We start from the raw sequence: 19,343 nt of genomic DNA, 5'->3' as shown, positions 1-19,343 counted from the left end.
GCCGTCAGCACTTCCCTCTTTCTCTCTAGAGACCTGCCCCCCAGGGCCTTGGTCTGGGCAGTGTGGACTTCCCATGGCAGTGACCTACAGCCACCCGTATTAGGCCTGGGCTGATGGCCAAGGGGCAAGAGTGGGAAGCCAAGTACCGAGGGAGGGCCCCAACTTGGGCATAGTGACAGAGGGAGCGGCAGCCCCTGAGGGTGACTGAGAGTGAGAAGTATGTGCTTCCAGTCTCCCTTCATCAGGGCTAGAATTTGCCAAGGAAAGCCATCTCTGTTGTACCCCTGAAGGCTGGCACCCAGGTGTCATGCATCCCCTTGCAACAAGTTTCACTCTGTAGGACCCGCAGCCCTCACCCACGTTTGCAGCAAAAAGACACATAAGCCTGATTGGCCTAATCTCTACTCCAAAGAAAGAGGCCCTGCCTGGCCCACCATGGCCTTTTCCTGTTTGCTTTGGACACAGCCCGTGGGCCCAGCTGGCTGGGATCTTTATCCTTTTGGAAAGGGGCTTTGGTCTTCAAAGCTGGCACAGCAGGCAGCCCATTGTTCTGTAATGAGAGATCCCTGTTCTGGGTACTGTGCCAGCCCCGGCTGGGGGCACATAGAGGGGCATGCTCCACAGCCCCCACATTCTCTGATAATAAAAAGGGATCCCTCTTCCAGCCCCCTGCCAAGGACCAGGCATGGCCATCTCCACACCCCACTGGGTAGCAGTAACCATGCTCTTCTCCCCTGTCACCCAACCTGCCCGCACACCTTGGCAGAGGGATCGTCCTCTCCTGCTTGAACCTGGTCTCTGGCTCCTCACTGCTTGTGGAATGAAACCTCAGCTCTGGCTTGAGCCTGAAAACCTTCTGTGGACTTGACCCTCTGGCCTCTCCTCTTTCCAATGCCCGATGTGGCTCCAGTTGTGGGTATTTCCCCAAACTCCCTGGACTTTTTCATACCTCTGTGCCTTTACCCATCCTGTTTCCACTGCCAGGAATGCCTTTCCTCTCCCTCCTGTCAAACTCCTACTCATCTTTCAAAACCCAGCTCAAACATCACTACCTTCTCATGAACAGGCAGCCCCTTTCCCCCGGGTGCTTCCCTGGCCTCTGGTTCACACCTCTATCACAGCACTTAAGGCCATCTATGTGTTCAAAAGCTTCTCACTAGACCTAGGCACCTCAAGGGAAGCCTCTGTGACTTTGTACACCCCTCCATGTCTAGCACAGGGCAGAAGCTCAACACTGGCTAAATGAATGACAATGTCCACAATCCTTGCCTTGGCTTATAGGCAAGGCTTATAGAACTTGGCTTGGCTTATAGATCCAGTGTGATCTAGCCTCCAATGATTCTCTGGTCTCATCTCAAGCCTTCTCCCCCTGTTGCTCTGCCCCACTGGCCTCTTTTGGTTTCTCAAGCCCACCATCTCTTCCTTCCTCCACCCCCACTCCACCCTCACCCTCACCCTCACCCCAAGCTTCTCTTTGGGCCTGTCTTTCCCTCACATACCACCCACTCATCCTGGAAGCTCACTTCAGCGATGCTATCCCGGGGCAGCTCTCCCAGCACCCCCAAGATTCAGCGCCACGAGGATGGTATCCTCCATACCAGGCAAGCACCTAGTACACAGCAGGCAGGTAACACATGCTTGCGAAATGGAGCAGCCATAAGAAAACAAGAGGCAGTGGTTAAAGACCGAACTCGGCGTTAATTCAGACCCTGGATCCTCGGCACAGATTTCCCCTCTATGCCTCACATTCCTTCTTGGGCTCTTAGATTGTGCATTCAAACCACTTTTGTGAGTTTTGCCGTATCTGTGATCCTCCTGTACATTATTTAGTTTACATTTTTCTTTAAATAAACTCACTACTTACTCTCCTTCTGAGCAATAACGACCATGAAGTCATGGTTGGATGTATTATGTTATATTTTTTCTGATACACATTTCAGTTTATGACTATTGATTTTAAAACTATTCATCTAGGTGGCTACTAAAATCATCTTGTTTAGCTGCACTCACTTGGGGAATCACTGCTCCACCTTGTATGATTCTGGGGTGGCATCACCTGCAGACTGTCTTTGGAGTGGAAGATTTCTGCAGGCGAGCAGAATGTGTGCATTCCCTTTACCACTCATTTCTTGATGGGGGAGAAGCTGAGTACCCAGCCCCGGTCTCAACCAAAGCAGCCTTCCCATCTATGGGTTTATATATTTCTGCCCTGCCTATGTTTTGGTCTGGGAACAAAAGTTCTAAATTAAAAAAAAAAAAATTAAGGTTGACAACAATCATGTTAGAGAATATTTGAGGCATAGCCACTCGTGTAGAAGACATTAATTGAATGGGAAAAGTCAGCCTTATCTCAGATATGGGGGTACAAGTTGCCTTGAATTCAAACATGACAATGCCAGGAGCCTGGGAGGGGCTGTAGTGGGGAAAACCAGGACCAGCAGTCAGGCAAACAACTGTGCAGTCCAGGCTCCCTCACAGATCGCTGGGTCTTGGGGTAAGCTGCTGCTCATGCTCGCTCAACACCTCCCCGCCCTATCCTCCTCAGCTGCAGGGCTGGGCAGGCTGGGAGCTATGGAACAACCTGAAGCCCATCTGTCTGCTCTGAAGGAGCAGCGAGTTAGGAGCAGGGATGAGGCTGGGGCCCCAGTGCAGGGCACATTCTGGCCCCTCCAGCCCCTGGCCTTCTCCCAGACTTCTGAGGTCTCCACCCACAGCTGCATGAGGCTGGGCCTGGGCCAGCCCCCAGGGTGCTTCCTCTGGGAGCCCTGGACATTGTCCATCCTGTGAGAACCGCAGAAGGCCCTAATGGGAAGTCAGCTCCTGTTCTGGCCTCTGGAGCCCAATGCAAGGGCACTCAGGAGCGAAGGAGCAGAAGGGGTCCTCTTGGAGTCGGGGAAGTACACCAGCCTCGGAAGGGCCATTCTGGGCTGTGGATCCTGTCTGGAAACTCCCATCTGTGTAACTGAACAGATAATCACCATCAGGATAATCACCACCATTTGGCTGTTGAGAAAACCAAGGCACAGAGAAGTTAAGTGACTTGCCCAAGGTCACACAGCTAGTTAGTGGCAGTTTCTATTGCTTAACTATATGTGTCTCCCAAAGCATCCTCTCATACAGCTCCCCACATTTCCTACTATGCAGTGCCCAGGAGGGTTAAAAGACCACAGGAGGAGACACACACCTTTCAACATAACAACACATGACAACAAGTTAAGGAAGGCCAATCTGGGCAGGATGAAAGACCTGATCATCTTTTAGGGGAACTGTGTGTCCCTTCTGCTGAATTTTAGAGGCACACTAAGGGACATGGGGCAGGAGTGGCTGCTGCAAGGAATAGCTGAGAGACTGGGAACCTGGTGGAAGTCAGCTTGGGGGCTCTACAAAGGGGCCATGAACTCCCTGCCCCCAGACCAGGACCGGGAGCAGGGGCTGGTTCTAGCAAGTGGAACTTCTTATCAGAGGGGGAGCGCTGTGCTACCAGACACAGGTCTCTGTGGAGGACCCTGGCTTGCCTTCAAGGGTGCAGCCGAACTACTGTAGCGTCTCCAACGACGGACACCCAGGGTTGGGCCCAGGCTGGAGGTGATGGCTATTGCCCTGTGTGAAGGAAGGCACCCAGGGGACTCAGTGTGAACAGCTGGCCTACTGTCCCTGCCATCCCTCCTAGACTCTCGAATAGCCGCCAGCATGGGGTCCTGGATTTTCCACCAGAGCCAGAGGCCCAGGAACTAGGCCCCATTCCAATACCCTGATTGATGCCTTCCCACGTGGGGACCCCCCACCTGTCTTCTCAGAATGCTTAGCAATAAAACTCTTGAAGCAAAGGGGCTGGAGGACTTGGCTTAAGGGTTGTGGAAGTGGGAAGGAGCTGATGCCCCACTCCCTAGAAGGCTCTGGGGTAATCACAGGGCAGGTGGCTGGTCTGTCTCACGCAGTTGAGCCTGTTTCTCCATCTGTGAAGTGGGAGCAGCTCTCTGGGGTAAGCTTTCTTCCACTGATAGTCTAGCTTTACCCTAGGGCTTTTTAGGGAGGTGGGCTAGTGGAGGATGCCAGCCCACTGCCAGAGAGGGGCGAGGCACCCTGCCTTCCCCACCTCCCCTGCCCCCAATGTGTCCAAAAGGGATCTTTGGTGGATTGGAGGCCCATTTCCACTTCCGTGTGACCATGCCCTCATTTCTCCCCTCCCCCACCTCACATATCTACAGCCAGCTCCTCAAACACAGACAACCAACGGGAGGGCCCATCTAGTCCAAGACTCTGCTTTTACAGGTGAATAAGGCATGGCCCAGAGAGGTCCAGGTCAGTTAGAGACTCAGAGACTAAGCCATAATCATACCTTAGGCCTGACTGAGAACAGTGCTCTGACCATTCAACCACACTGCCTGGTTGGTGCAGTCCCTGGGCTGGGTTGGAGGGAGGAGGCGGATTCAAGTTACAAAACCCAAGGCATGACCCAACTGGGGCACCCGTGCCCACTGCACTGCTGGGGGTTTGGAGGTGCAGAGTTAGGGCCCCACTGGCTCATCTGGAGGACCCCTCCCCAGAACAAGTGCGGGCTGCAGTAGGTGCATTGATTGTCTCGGCTGCCAGGGAGTGCTGGAGCCGGCGCTCCGTTCCTGCCTCAGGAGAACCCTCGAACTATGGGGTTGTAAGGAGCAAGGGAGACGACGCTTGTTCAGCGGGAATTCCCTTTAAGCGGTCGGGGAGGGCTTTGGACGGAGGCAAAACGTCCAAGGTTAGCTAAGGGGGACTCCTGCTGCGGCCTTGACCCTGGACCACCCCCCGCCCCCCCCCCGTCCTCCTCTGGGGGCTGTATAGACCCCAAAGGCTGGCCGGGATTCCGTTCATCTTTGGCTCCGCCCCACCACTAAGAGTCTGAGCTGCGGTGCCTCATAGTCACCACGCTCGCACCTCTGTCCCCACACCACCCTGCCTCAGACCCCAGCGGGGTAGAGTCCGCTGCACCAGCGGAGTCTCTCCATCTGCCCTCCCCCAGAGGCGCCGGCAGCCGCCCTCCCCGCCCTGGGGACCACCTCTCCAGGTGGGCGGCCTCCTGCCCGGCTGATAGGCCCGCTGCGGAACCAACTCGGCCGCGAGATCATAGCGGGATCTCAGCCAAAAGAATTCTTCGCTCTCCTTGGACCTCAGTGTACCGGTCTGAGAAGGGGGAGTCGGCAGGGACGTCGGGGTCTCTGCGCGCGCTTGCGCCGATGTCCCTTCCTCGCTGTGGCTGCCGCCCCGCAGCTGCCCCGCAGCCCCTCCGCGCCCCGCAGACCCTCTCCACCGCGCTCCACTTGCCTGTGGCCGCCAGGGCGCCCGACCCTGACCTGCTCGGAGCCTCCTCTCCCGAACGACGAGCCGGACCAGCCACGGACACTGCCCACCAGGACCTGACTCCTCCTTTCCCCTTCTTTGTAAAGTGAAGTAACCTGACCCGACCACTACTCCCGGGTTAATCTCTGCCCCCCCGCAGCTCCGCCTGGACTCCTCCCTCGCCTGCCCGCAGCCTCCCAGGAGCATCCTAGATGGGGAGCCGCTCCAACGACGGCCGGCCCGCAGGCCCTGGAATTGTTCTTCGGTTCCAGGTCTCCCGCTTCCACACCCCACCCCGCTACGCCCCCCGGCCCCGCCCCCCCATCTGGACAGCATCTGCCCTTGGGGGAGGGACACAAAGCCTCGACCTTCGAGTTGGGGCGCGGGGGGGTGGGGGGAGCCCCACTCAAAAAAATAAACTGGGCATCCCCCGGAGATGGCTGTTCCAGATAACTGAATGTCGGCAGCACAGAATTTAACTTTCGTGATACCTGGGGCTCATCATTAAGAAGGCAGAGAAGCAGCAGGACCTAGCAAAAAAAATAAAATAAAATAAAGACCAGAGCCAGGAGTATGTTGCTTCCAGAGGCTGTGCGGCCAGGGGCAGGGCACTCCTCTTCTCTGGGTATCTTTTTTACTGGGCAGTACCAGACGATATTTGTATTTCCTTCCTATGGCTGCTGTAACAAATTAACACAAACTTAAAACAACTCGCTTATTATCTTACAGTGTTGTAAGTCAGGTCCAAGATGGATCTCACTAGGCTATATTCAAGGGTGTCCACAGGGCTTCCTTCTGGAGGCTCTACAGAACATCCATTTCTTTGCCTTTTCTGGCTGCCCACATTCCTTGGCTTGTGGTCCCCTACCATTTTCAAAGCCAGCAGTGGCCTATCCAGTCTTTCTGACATTGTATCACTCTGACATTAACTCTTCTTTGGCCTCCTGCATCTGCTTTTAAGGATCCTTGTAATTACATTGTGTCCACCCTGATAATCCAAAATAATCTCCCTATTTTAAGGTTAACTGATAGCAATTTTAATTACTCTTTGCCACATAGCAAAGCATATTCACAGAATCCAGGGATTAGGACAAGGGCATCTTCAGGGAGGGGGCATTACTCTGCCTACCACAAAGTTCAAGATACCTTCCAGAATCTCAGGTTTAGAAGCAAATTTCGAGATCACCCAGTCTAATTGACTCTCCCTCATCCATTACTGGGATCTGTGGGACAGTTTAGCACTGCATCACCATGGTCCAAAGTGGTTGCTTTTTGACTGACATGCACTTTCTCTTCCTTTAGAAACAGCACAAGTGGGCTAGGGCGCTCTTAGTAGCAGCTTTGCTTCCCCTTTCTCATTTGTTCCTGTGCTCTGAAAAGCCAGGTCACAAGTTTATTGGAGTATAGAATTGTATGTGAAGTAAAAGTTGGCTCTGAGTGATACCCTAGCAGCTACTCTGGGCCTCCAGTCTCATGCTGCCTGGCCCCCTCCTCTAGCATATTTGACATAATCCTCTCTATGGCTGACAAGCCAAAGGAAGGCTCAATCAGGCCAGGAGAGAATCTTCCATTCTGGGTCCCTGCCTTTCTGCTTTAGGCTCTGAGGGCATTCTGAGAGTAATACACAAGCCACTGTGGCAGAAATGCAACCTGACTTTCTGGAGGGCAGTTTGGCGATGGAAATGAAGTTCACTTTCAGGAATTTAGCCTGATGAACTAGAATATTCATGGACAAGGCTTTTACTGCCTTGTATTACTTATAATTCAGGAAAAATCAGAAATAGCCCAAATATGCAGCTATAGGTGATTGGTTGAGTAAATTATGGTCTTCCCATATAATGAAATACTATCCCACCATGAAAAACAAATCATGTTTTATAACTACTGAATGAAACCATGGGAGAATTTTTTTTTAAATCCCAGAGTGGGGAAGTCCTTTATAAATATTATACAAAACCTGAAGCCTCAAAAGACAAAAGATAAATTTGACTACAAAAAAATTTTTTTTTCTGCAAAACAAACCACCACAAGCAACGTCAATAGGAAAACTTCATACTGGGGGAAAAATTAGCCTTATCCTTATCTTGATCACTGTTGGAGCTCAGAGGTAGGTACACTGGGAGTTCCTTATATCGTTCTCATTACTTTTGAGTATGTTTTCAAATTCTTGTAATAAGGGGTTAAAAATCATTTAAGCATATACAAACTTCTGTATGGCAAAAGACGATTATTACACGGGATTATAATATTTGCAACACATACAACAAAGAATTAATATTGATAATGTTTAAAAAGTTCCTACAAGGTGATTTTTTAATTGAAAACTGGCAAAAACTCACAGAAGAGGAAATAAAAAAAGGCCAACCATTGCATGAAAAGATGTATTCAGGAAATGCAATTTCAAAACAATGAGATGTCATTTTTTGCCCATGATACAGGCAAAGGTTTAGACTATTGATAACATCTAGAATTGGCCAGGGTATGGGGAACTCACGTTTTCATACACTCCTGGAGTCTTGTGAATTGGTCTGTTTGAGAAAGTAAAATTGCAAGACCTATTAAAAATTCACATGCATATTCCCTTTGACCCAGTGACTCTGCTTCGGGGGCTTTATCCTAAACCCTGGAGAAACCCAACCAGAACTCAAAGATGTGTAGCAGGAGGCTTATTGCAGCATTCCTTGTTACAGAAAAAAAAAAAAAAAAAAAAGGCCAAAGTGTCCATAGAGTACCATTTAAACAAAGTATTAAACATTCACAGGGAACATTACACAGCAGTTGGAGAGATCAAGTTAATTCTGTTTATATGACCTTGGAATGATGTCCCTAGCATATTTTTATGTTAAAAAAGCAAGAGCCAAAGTAATATATTTACTATTACTCATCTTCATAAGAACTTTCTTGGTGCATGTAGACTTATTTAGAGTCATGAAGTGTTGGGGTGGTGGAAATGCACCTGCCAAATGATTAATGTCATCGGCGTCAGTGAGGTCGACTTGATGCAGGGGGCTGGGGGGAGCAGGGCCGGGAGAGACTACCATTTTTTCCTTGTACACCTGTGCATTCTTTGAATTGTTTGAAGAAACATACATCTGTACTATTTTTGGAGCAACCACCACCAAAACCATTAAAATACTACTTAAAAAAGAAAAGGAGATAGAAAAGCTTTGGGGAAGGGGAAGCTGGAAGGGGTTAAGGTTATTCACTCACTCATCCGGTTGGTCATTCAGTCAACAAACATTTAAGGAGCACACACTGCCTGTGGGCACCAAGCTCGTCTCTGTGCAGGCAGGTGGCACCTGTCCTGGGGGACTCACGGTCTACCTGGGCAACAGCAGCAGGGATAGTAATGTCCACTGGGGCAGAGGCTGGGCCAGTACTGTTTTCTGCTGTGCCCCAGTGCCTAGCATGGGAATGGACACATATCAGATGAATGAATGAACCAGGTTCCACCCAGTTGTCATGACAGTGGGGAGGAGGGCCACTCTGTTGCCTGGGGAGGGCAGGAGAGGGCCATCAAAAGAGGGTACTAATTGGGTTGAGTCTTGAGGATTGAGTTGAATTATCTTGATGGACAGGTGGAAGAAGGGTGTCTCAAGCAGAGAGAGGGACCAGCATATGCAAAGGCAGGGGGTCAGGTGCCTGGTGGGGTATGAAGCTGGGGCGAGCAGGGACTGGACATTGAAGCCTTGAATGCCGTGGTAAGGAGTTAAGACTCTATGAACTCTGAGTAAAGGACACTGATGAAGTCAGATTTGTCTTTCAGAGTGAGCCTCTGGGGAGAGCATGCACGGAGGGGACCAGCATGGAGGGGAATCAGACTGGAGGCTGGAAGAGCAGTTGGGAGGCATAGAGCCTCTCCAGAGGTGAAGGATCTCAGCAGCAGGCAGAGACCAAGGGGCTAGGGGATATTTAGGAGGCTTGGTACCAGGAGTTGTGCATGGGTGGGTGGAGGCAGGGTTTTGGGGGAGAGAGGGAAGGGAACCAGTGCTGCAGCTTGGGCTGGAGAGGATGGTGCTGGAGTCAGCACTTCCTGGAGCTGAGAGTTTTTTCTTTTATTATTTCTCATTGCTGTTGTTTTCAAGAATTCAGTTTGGGTTTTATTACAAAATTGATCAAAAACACATTTTTTGGAAAAAAAAAAAAAAAAAGGACAAAGAGCAGTTTTAGAGCTGACTCTCTTGGCAAAGCCGGAAGTGGGAAAGAGCCTGTTGTTGATGCGAAGTTGAGCCCAGCGGGGTCCCAGGCGTGGAAGGGACAGAATGGACTGGGAGCCTAGCGGGAGGGACAGCAGTCCCTGAGGCGGGGTGAGAGGGAGGGACAGGCCAGGCAGGGCAAGAAGGCAGGGTGAGTGTCGCTCCCCTGGGCCGGCTCCCATCCTAGTGCTCGCTCCACACCCCACCCAACCCCGCACTGGCCACAGGCTGCCCCAGGAGCCTCCCGAGGGCAGGGCAGGATGCTCAGAAGGAGGCCAGCTTTGCAGGCAGACACGTGGCTTCCAGTCAGGGTCTGACACTTACAAGCTGGGCAACTACCTTACCCCCAGCCTTCGCCTTCCTTGCCTGTAAAATGGGAACAAGCCCTCATCGAGCTGTTGTGAGAGTTACACGAGAAAAGCTGTGCACAGTGTTTACCAACGCCCGGCCCACAGGAGCCCTCAGTAATGATTCCTTCGTGGATGATATTGGTGCAGTGCTCGTCTTTGACCCACTTGGCATACATAGCCCATGACTCCTCTGGGCATGCCTCTCCCTGAGCATGTCAGCCTCTTTGTCTAGAAAGTCTCAGCTCTGGGGGTTTCCCCATCTGCCTTCTCGGCCACCCCTCCCGCGTCTCTTCCCAGGACCTGCCATGTCCTGAAAGTGCCCTTTTCCTGAGCCCCCTCCTGGACCCTGGCTCTCCCATCCCCCTGAGAGCTCCAAGCTTCTCCCCACCTCCCACCCATAGTCTTTTCCATCCATCCCCCTCTGCAGGGCTTCCTTCTGCCCACCCAGCCTGAGCCCACCGCACTCCACCTGCCAGTCTGTGAGCCTCCTTTCCCACCTGGCACCATCCCATGCAGTGGAGGAATCTCTGTAACATGCCCGTTTTCACCCCCACCGATGGGTTTCCTAGGACTTCCACAAACTGGGTGGCCAAAAACAACAGAAACATATTCTCACACTGGTATGGAGAGTCACCAGTCTGAAATCACAGTGTCAGCAGGGCCATACTCCCTCCAAAGGCGCTGGGGAGGATGCTTCAGTGGCTTATCCAGCCTCTGGTGGCTCCAAGTGGTCCTTGGCTTGTGGCTGCATCACTCCAGTCTCTGTCTGGGGTCACGTGGCCTTCATCTCTGTGTATCTCCTATAAGGACACTTGTCATTGGATTTAGGGCTCACCTGAATAATCCAAGATGATCTCATCTCCAGATCCCTAACTTAATTACATCAAACACCCTTTTTCCAAATAAGGTCACATTCACAGGTTCCAGAGATTAGAACTTGGACATGTCTTTCTGGGGGACACCATTCAACCCACTACACTCAGCAGGGCCCTGGGGCCCTCCTCAGCTTCCCCAATCTCTTCCAGGCCAGCCTTGGTCCACTCCCCATGTGGCTCACCTGAAGCACACCCACCGGTCACCCTCAACCCTGCACTGCAGCCTCCCTCACCTCCAGCATCAGAAAGAAAATCACAGGCATCCTTCCCACCGGCCCTCGGGGCACCGCCTTCATGGCACCTGGGAGACCTGCTCCAACCTTCTGGCCTCCCAGGGCTTCCTCCTCTTGCTCTGGCAGCCTGAGACCTTTTCCAAAACTCTTCTCTGAAACTCGACTCTGGACAGTCAGCCCCATCTCAGTCTCAGGGACATTTGCACACCCAAGCCTTCACTTTCCTCACATATGAAGAGGAAGATCTGAGAGGAGGATCTGAGAGGCCCCTCAGGCTGCGGCATTCTGGAATTTCTCCTCTTCAGAGCCCTCAGGAGGCTTCAGGGCTTCCACCAGCCCAGCTTGTCCCCTAGTGCTCCAGGGCCCCTGAGAGGCGCAAACTGTTCTGGAAAGGGGTCAGCCTGCCCTTGGCCTCGGTCATGGGAAATGGGTCAGTCCTCTCCCTGGTACTCAGTTCTGCACAAAACGTGGCCCCCAAGACAGGCTGCCCACAGGAGAACTGGGGCCACGGGCCCAGTGGTCACTGAAGCCTACTCCAGGCTCCTAGGGACCTGGAGCCTGTGCCTGGCTGGAGGTTTCAGGAAAAGATTAGACCAGACCCTGAGCCCAACACTGCTACTTTCAGGGGGCGGGGTGTGTGTGGACAGTAGCAGTTAAGGGTCAGGCTTTGTAATCCTGCCTGTGATGCTTACTAGCTGAGCAACTCTGGGCAAGTATTATATCTTCTTGGCTTCCTCATCTGCAGGTAGTAATAACACTTTACCTCTCAGGGTTGCGATGAGGATTAAGGGATAGAATTCACAAAAAAACTTGTCAGGCAGCTACGGTCGAATCAGGCTAGCCATTTTATCACCGTCATCATAGGCGCTCCGGGCCTCCAGCCTCTGTCTGTACTTGCCTCTCCCTTCAGCCCCAGACCTGAGCCTCCTGTCCAAGACCCTAGGGCTCAGTGATGTGATGATTAAATGTTTAACAATCCGCAGGGGGTGGGCTTGAGGGGTTAGCATTTAGCATTTTTAGGATTTAGCATTTTTCCCATCTCCACGGGGTAAATAATCCCACCAGTCCGAATTCAAGCTACCACAGGAGGCGGAGCTGGGAAGAGACCATCTCCCCCTAATAGACACAATGGTGTGCAGAACCACAAGAGCATAAACACCAGTCAGGAGTGGGAACATAATTAGGAGGCCATGAGTTTTGAGTATTATAATCTTTGTTTTTTACATATTTTGTTTAATTGTAAGCATATATGATTTAATTTTTAATAATGGCTACGTTTAACAACTGATTCGTGAAATTCCTGAAATTTTAACAGCCGGCTCTCCCATGTGGGTACCAGCTGGCTCCAGAACCCCACTGCTGCCATGCTGTGCCTAAGAGACTTCCAGGAGACGTGGGGCTGCTCTGAAAACCGTGGGGCCTGGCGTCTGCCCACCTCCTCTCCCCCCACAAGGTGACTCTTGGGGAACACTGTGTTTAAGCAGGGGCTGTCTCTGGGGTTCCATATGTAGCCCATATTCATGCCTGGGGGCCCTCACCCCTGGACCCTTGACCTGCCACTCAAACTCCTTTAGGGTTAAAAGGTACAGGTTTTGAATTCAGGCACACCTGGTTCAGATTTTGGATCCAGCCTTTAAGAACTGAGTGACCCTCAGCATGTAATTTAATCCCAAAGAGGTTCATTTTCCTCATCTGTAAAATAAGGATAAGAATTTTATTAGAATTCTAGTCCAACAGAGTTGACTTTTCTATAAAAACAGTTTATTGAGGTATACTTGACATACAATAAACTGTACATATTTAAAGTCTGTAAGATCTGACATGTATATACAGTCATGTAACCATCTCCACACTTAAGATAATGAACATATCTGTCACCTCAAAAGTTTTCTCATGCCCTTTGTAATCCCTCCCTCTTGCCCCCCTCTTTCCCACCCGGTTCCCAGGCAGCCACTGATCTGCTTTTTGTCACTATAGATAAGTTTATGTTTTCTAGAACTTTATACAAATGGAATCATTTGTGCCTGGTGCAGAGTATACACTCCAAATCCACGGGCTGCTGTATCAGTCAGCTGAGGCTATGTTATCCTGCAGCAAAAAACAGCCCCCAGATTTTAGCATCTTACAACAAGGTTTATTTCTGACTCACATTACATGTCCGTCATGGGTTGGTTGCAGCTCTGCAGTAAGTCAGCTCCACTCCAAGACCCAGGTTGAAGGAGCAGCCCTTATCTGGGACACTGCAGGTCTCCTGGCAGGGATAAGAATGAACGTGGCAGCACCATGACTCCAGAAGTTTCTTTTTAGAAGTGGCACACCTCACTTATGCTCAGGTTATTGACCAAAGCAAGTCAGGTAGTCAAGCCTGATGTCAAAGGTATGGGAAGTGGCATGCTCCCCCAGGGAGAGGCAATAGATATTTTGAACAGTAATAATGTCTACCAGAGCCACTTTCACTATTATCGTTGATATTGTTCTAGTTGGAGATCATGTAGAGTCTCCACACACGTGATCTAGCCTGATGTCCCCTGATGCACCACCACCCTGGGCTGGGTGCTCTCCTTCTCAAGGGTCAGGGTCCTCCCATTCACCAGTGTCCACCTCATTGATTTGGAAATTTATAGAGACTAGCTAAGCCCACCAGGCCCCACATCTCTGTCATCCTTGGCCCTGGCTCACTCTGTGCACCCATCCCATCCCCCTGTCAGCCCTTCCCCTCCTTCTCACTGAGCCCCAGAAACCCTGGTTCCATGGCCCACACTCTCCTAATCTGGGCCTCTCCTCTGAGCTGGCTGCCTAAATTCGACAGCGTCCCTGTAAGCCAGGGGTTCTCTATGCACACGGCTTCCCTTCCCTCCCACAAGCCCACCCTCCACAGGCATTGCCCACTGTCTCAGTCTCTTCTGACTCTGCTCCCCAAATCTAACTTACACTCACCCCAAATCCAGCTCCTCCGGGGTGCCAGATAGAGCAAGACCTATCATCTGTGGGGCTACTCAAGCCCCTGGTCATCGCCTGCCTCGCCCATCCCCATGCTTCCCTCCACGCTGGATGACGATCCCCAAGTCCTATCAGTTCTAATCCTAGAATGCCCCATGAATCCTCCAATTCTCTCCACCTCCATGGTCTCACCCTGACCTGGTCACCACCAAAGGCTTCCAAATTGGACTCCTGGAATGTTTTTTTTCTCCCTTTTCATCCATTCTCCTCACTAAAGCCAGAGCAAAACTGGACACATACACCTCCCCCATGCCCAACACAGGCACACACAGACCACTCCACCCTGGCTTCCTACTGTCCTCAGGATGGGCTCCAACACATTCCCTGCCTCCGAGGCCCCAGCTCTCCATCACCTCCCTGATCTCTCTCCACTCCTGTCCTCAGCTACTTGCAGTCCCTTTGTTTGCCCAGTTCTCACTCTCTCTGGCCTCCCAGCCTCTGCAGGAAGTGGCTAATTCCTTGAGGAGTGAATGGGTTGTGCTAAGCCAAGAGGTCTTCCCCACCACTCACAAATGAGCTCAGAACCCCTGTGCTTGTAGCACCAACTCTGCCTACTGAATGCATTTGAGGGTTGAGAACACAGGGGTCTCTTCCAGCCTGGGAGGACAGTGTGTGAGGATAGGGTGTGTGGGGTGGGAGAGAGACTAACCAGGGACAAGGACTATGGTAACAACGACCTAAGATTTATTCATCTCATACCATGGGCACTATCCCCAGTACTTCCCAGAGACAAATTATTTTTCTTTCTTTTTTTCTTAAACCCGTATGTGATTTTTTTTTTTTTTTTTTTTTTTTTTTTTTGCGGTTCGCAGGCCTCTCACCATTGTGGCCTCTCCCGTTGCGGAGCACGGGCTCCGGACGCACAGGCTCAGTGGCCATGGCTCATGAGTCCAGCCACTCTGCGGCATGTGGGATCTTCCCGGACCGGGGCAGGAACCCATGTCCCCTGCACTGGCAGGCGGACTCTCAACTACTGCGCCACCAGGGAAGCTCCGTATGTGATTTTTTAATTGAAGTATAACAAGCCTAGAGAAAAATACAGAATCATAAATGAAGAACTCAATGAAGGTTCACAAAGTGAACACACTGTGAAACCAGCACCCAGATCAAGAAAGTGAGCTTTCTCAGCACAAGGAGCCCCACTCCTGCCCCTTCTTCTCTTTCGTTCTAGGAGGACACCCACTATCCCAGCTTCTAAAATCATGCATTCACTTTGCCTGTGTTTGAAGTGCAAATAAATGAAACCATACAACCTACGTGGTTTTCTGCCTGGCTTCTTATGCCTGGTGTTGTGTTTGTTAGACTTTTCCACGTTGTTACATGTAGTTGTGGTTTGCTCTTTCTTGTGGCTGTGTAGTAGTCCAGGGTACTTATTTATTCATGTATTCCATTCTTGATGGGCATCTGGCTGTTCCCAGTTTTTGGCGATTACACATAGTGCTGCTGTTAACATTTTTGTCCCCGTCTTCCAGACACGCACACTAGTTTGACATCACTGAGTCATAGGATAAGCATGTACTAACTCCAACGGATTCCACCAGGTTTCCCACTAGCTGTGTTCGAGGTTCTGGATTAACTCTAATCCTCAGGACAACCCTCTGCATGTGATGTGGTGGACAGGCGTCTCTTCCCTGCTTGGCAAGCTCCTCACTGTGTGATGCTGGGGCCAGCCTCCTCTACTTGCTGCCCTGGCCCCTGGACCTGAGTTTTACAAATCAGAGGCACTGCCTGGGAGTTGGTCTATTCAGGGAAGGCCAGCAGGGTCCGTGGCCCTGGGGTCCAGTGTTGGCAGTGCTGGTGGCGTGCTTCAGAGAATATTTTTCCTTGTGTCCTGGACAGCTTTGTTTTGGGCTTTCCACCTTTCCGTTGAGCCTGTGAGAGCTTCCCTATAGTCCTTTAGTAAGCTTCTGGGTTGGTATTATTGTTTGCAACCAAGAACCTTGACTGATTCAAGGAAGCTGTTTCACTCCCATTTCACAGATGAGGAAACAGAAGCACAGAGAGGTTAGGTATGTTGCCCAAGGCCACACAGCTAGCAGGTGGTGGAGCCGGGATTCAAACCAAGTTTATATCCCATTCAGGGCTTTATGTCTCTATGATAAGTGCGTTCTCGTACACTATTCCTACAACTGCAAGTAGGCAGCTAAATGACTCACTCAGGCTCACACAGTGAATTGAGAAGCCAGGCCCCATGACTCCCACCCCACAGAGCTTCCTGCCCTCAAGCCTGGAGTAGGTGTGGAGCTCCATGCATGTTGACAGGGGAACAGCAGAAGTGTTCATTCATTCATTCATTCATTCATTCATAAACAATCACTTATTTAACCGACAGCTAAAGTGGGTCAGGTACTGTGCTAGGCACAGCAAAACAGCAAAAAATAGTGAAAAGAACAGAGTTTGACATTACAAACACTATCACGTCAGGTGATAAATGCCATGAGAAATAGGAAAGGGCAAGGAAGTCCTCTGACAGCGACATTTGTGCAGAGACTCTCCTGAAGTGAGCGAGTGAGAAAGACCTGAAGACAGGGAGAGGGGATGGCCAGGGCCAGGGTCTGGCACGGCCTGGGGCCACAGGAGCCAAGAGCAGCTCATCAGGTCTGGGCTGGAGCTGGGAGTGGGTGACCTGATAGGAAAGGGTTGTAACCCTGAGCACTGTGGCTCAGGGAGAGGCCTGAAAGGATGGCCCGCTGCGGGCCACCAACCTGTGCCAGGCACAGTACAATGCCAGGCAGCGTCACCGTATCACGTGCGTTTGGCACAGATCTTGGACCCAGGGATTTCCTTCCAATCTTGTAACATCATCGTGCACAATAAACAGCTGATGGGTTGGTTGGCACTTCATAGGGCCCAGGTAGGCCCCAGATGGTGGAGAAGAGGCAGGTAGAGGCTGGGAAACTCAGCAAAAAACGTGAGGGAATTTCAGCAGAAAACACCCCAGAGTGCACAGTCCAGCATCTGAATGGGAGCCACCTCCTCGTGGACCAGCTGTACCTCCCAGACACACAAAAGAAGTTCCAGAAAAGTTGGCTTAGCAATTAGCAGTTCAAATCCTAGCTTGCCTCAGTTAGATAAGCACTTTCCTAGCAAGAAAGGATTACCTTCCAGGCTGTGCATATTGCCATCTTTGGCATGCAGCGACCTCAGGCCTGCCAGCCAGAATAAGATTCATGTGGCCCGCGGCCAGCTGGGGAGCCACTCGGAGGCTTGGAGAGGGGTCAAGGGAAGGGCACCCAGTGCCAAGGACTCAGAACTGGGAGGCTGGAGGAAAGCTTCAGTGCCAGGCTGCCCATGGCAAAGGTGGTGATCTTCTGCAGTGGGCGTGCCCTGGGCTTGTGTCTCTTGGCCTTCAGTTTCATTTCCAGCTTGTAAGGGCCTAGGGGTGGGGTACGAGGAGGCTCCTTGCCCCTCCCACCTCAGGGCCCCAGCAGGAAGAGGCACACTGACTCACCAAGCCACAGTTGCCATCAACAGGGCCCCACCCAGGCCAGCAGAGGAGCGAACTGCAGCAGCTGCAGGTGTGGCAACCTCCTGGGTTCTCCTGTTACCACAGGAGAGGTAGGGCCTGGTGGCAGAAGCATCATGGACCACCAGTAACATCCCCAAGCGCCCATCTGGTACCTCCACTTGTCAGTGCCTGAGACAGGCCTGTTGGTAAATATTTTGAATATCACCTGAGCCTGGGGAGTCAATGGATCCCAGTCTTTGAAAAATTCACCTGGCTCCCTCTCCTCAGCTGCCGCTAAGGTGCTCAGTCCCTCCGAGGAAGCTTGGGTCGCACTGGGGTGAACCCCTCACTTCATCCGGCGACTAGCACCACGCCCTCCTCGCATTCGCTTGTACCATGGCCTCCATCTCGGAGCTCACCTGCATCTACTCGGCCCTCATCCTGCACAACTATGAGGTGATGGTCACGGAGGATCCATGCCCTCATTAAACAGCTGGTGTAAATGCTGACCTTTTCTGGCCAGGATTGTTTGCAAAGGCTCTGGCCAATGTCAACATCGGGTGCCTCATCTGCAAGGAAGGGGCTGGTGGGCCTGCCTGTCAGCTGGGGCGGCACCAGCAGGAGGTCCTGCCGCCTCCACCACTGCTGCCCCAGCTGAGAAGACAGTGGCAGCGAAGACAGAACAGTCTTGAGGAGTCTGATGATGACATGGGCTTTGGGCTTTTCGACTGAACCTCTTTTGTAACATGTTCAATAGCTGAACTCTTAAAATAATAAATGAGTAAGTATTTACCTGTACCTCCTCCTTTCTGTCATTTCAGCTGTGCCTTTATCCCATGGGTTTGTAAAGGGCATTCATCATCACCAATACAGAAAATAACCCCCAACCTGCCTTCTTGAAAGTGTAGTCCAATCCTAGGTGGGAGGGGAGGGCACCCCTATACCCAAGTGCTCTCAGGCCAGGCTGCTATCAGAGTTGAAAAAAAATGTAAGGTTTGCTCTTGAGAAAGCCTAAAGATCCCATTTCTCACAGGAAGCGTGGAGTCTCTATAGGAACCCAACCCTCGGACAGGCCTGCTTGGCCAGAGGCCCTCACCCGTCCTGGCCAAATGCTGACTCCTCCCACTGTGTCTTTGGGACCTCTCCGTTTCCCCCTGACTCTGGGGGAAGGGAGTTCCAGGCTCTGTCCCCCACGCTTCCGGTCCTACCAATCCCAAGCTTGCTCTTCTATGTCTTCAACCTCCTCACTGTAAGGGAAGTTTCACTTTCCAGAGATTCCACCACTTCTCCTACAGCTTTATCTACCGGTGGCCTCTAGATATGGGCCACTGGTGGGGCCAGGCCAGCATCCACTGTCCCCATCATCCCTCTGCAGCCCCACCTTTGAGGTCTTCTGCCAGGACTTGAGCACTACAGACGCCCATCTCTCCTTCCCAGCACCACCAAACCTCTCCCAGCTAATTGCATCTACTTCAGCTCCCATTCCCTCTGCAAAAATCCCAATGATGACAGCAGCCTGTGTTTATGGAGTCCTTTGTGGTCTTCAAACAGCCCCCTAAGGCAGGAGTTATTGGTACCCCTTTATGGATGTGGTCACTGACTGACCTTCCGAAGGCTCTGTACATCACAGAGCTAGCTTGTAACGCACACTCTTATACAACCACCTCGTGGGTGAGACCCACCCCACCACTCGGCTAGAACCACCCCTTCCAAGTTCCCTCATTTCGCTGCCTCACTTAGAGGGCTTGGGGTGGAGGGGCAATGGCAAGACCAATAAAGGTCATCTCTTCTAAGTCCCACCCCTTGGCCTCTCAGCAGGGGCCCTTCCCACTGAAAGTCCTCCGTCGACTGGAAGTTGCTCCTGTCTACTCTCATCTCCCTTACTCTGCCCACAGGCTGAGTCCTCTTGGCCACATCACTCACCC

At 51.6% G+C, this 19,343-nt stretch overlaps 1 pseudogene across 1 annotated transcript; it reads left to right on the top strand.

Annotated features, from left to right (window-relative positions):
* The first annotated feature begins 16,568 nt into the window (after positions 1–16,568).
* Positions 16,569–18,894, top strand: LOC309803434 (large ribosomal subunit protein P1-like; annotated as a pseudogene). Its single transcript has one exon. The product of its transcript is annotated as a large ribosomal subunit protein P1-like (transcript).
* The last annotated feature ends 449 nt before the right edge of the window (positions 18,895–19,343 follow it).

Source organism: Mesoplodon mirus (assembly GCF_964341445.2).
Source record: "Mesoplodon mirus genome assembly, chromosome: 4".
Classification (NCBI taxonomy): domain Eukaryota; kingdom Metazoa; phylum Chordata; class Mammalia; order Artiodactyla; family Ziphiidae; genus Mesoplodon; species Mesoplodon mirus.
Note: the sequence above shows the minus strand (reverse complement) of the source record. Positions and strands in the feature narration are given on the sequence as shown.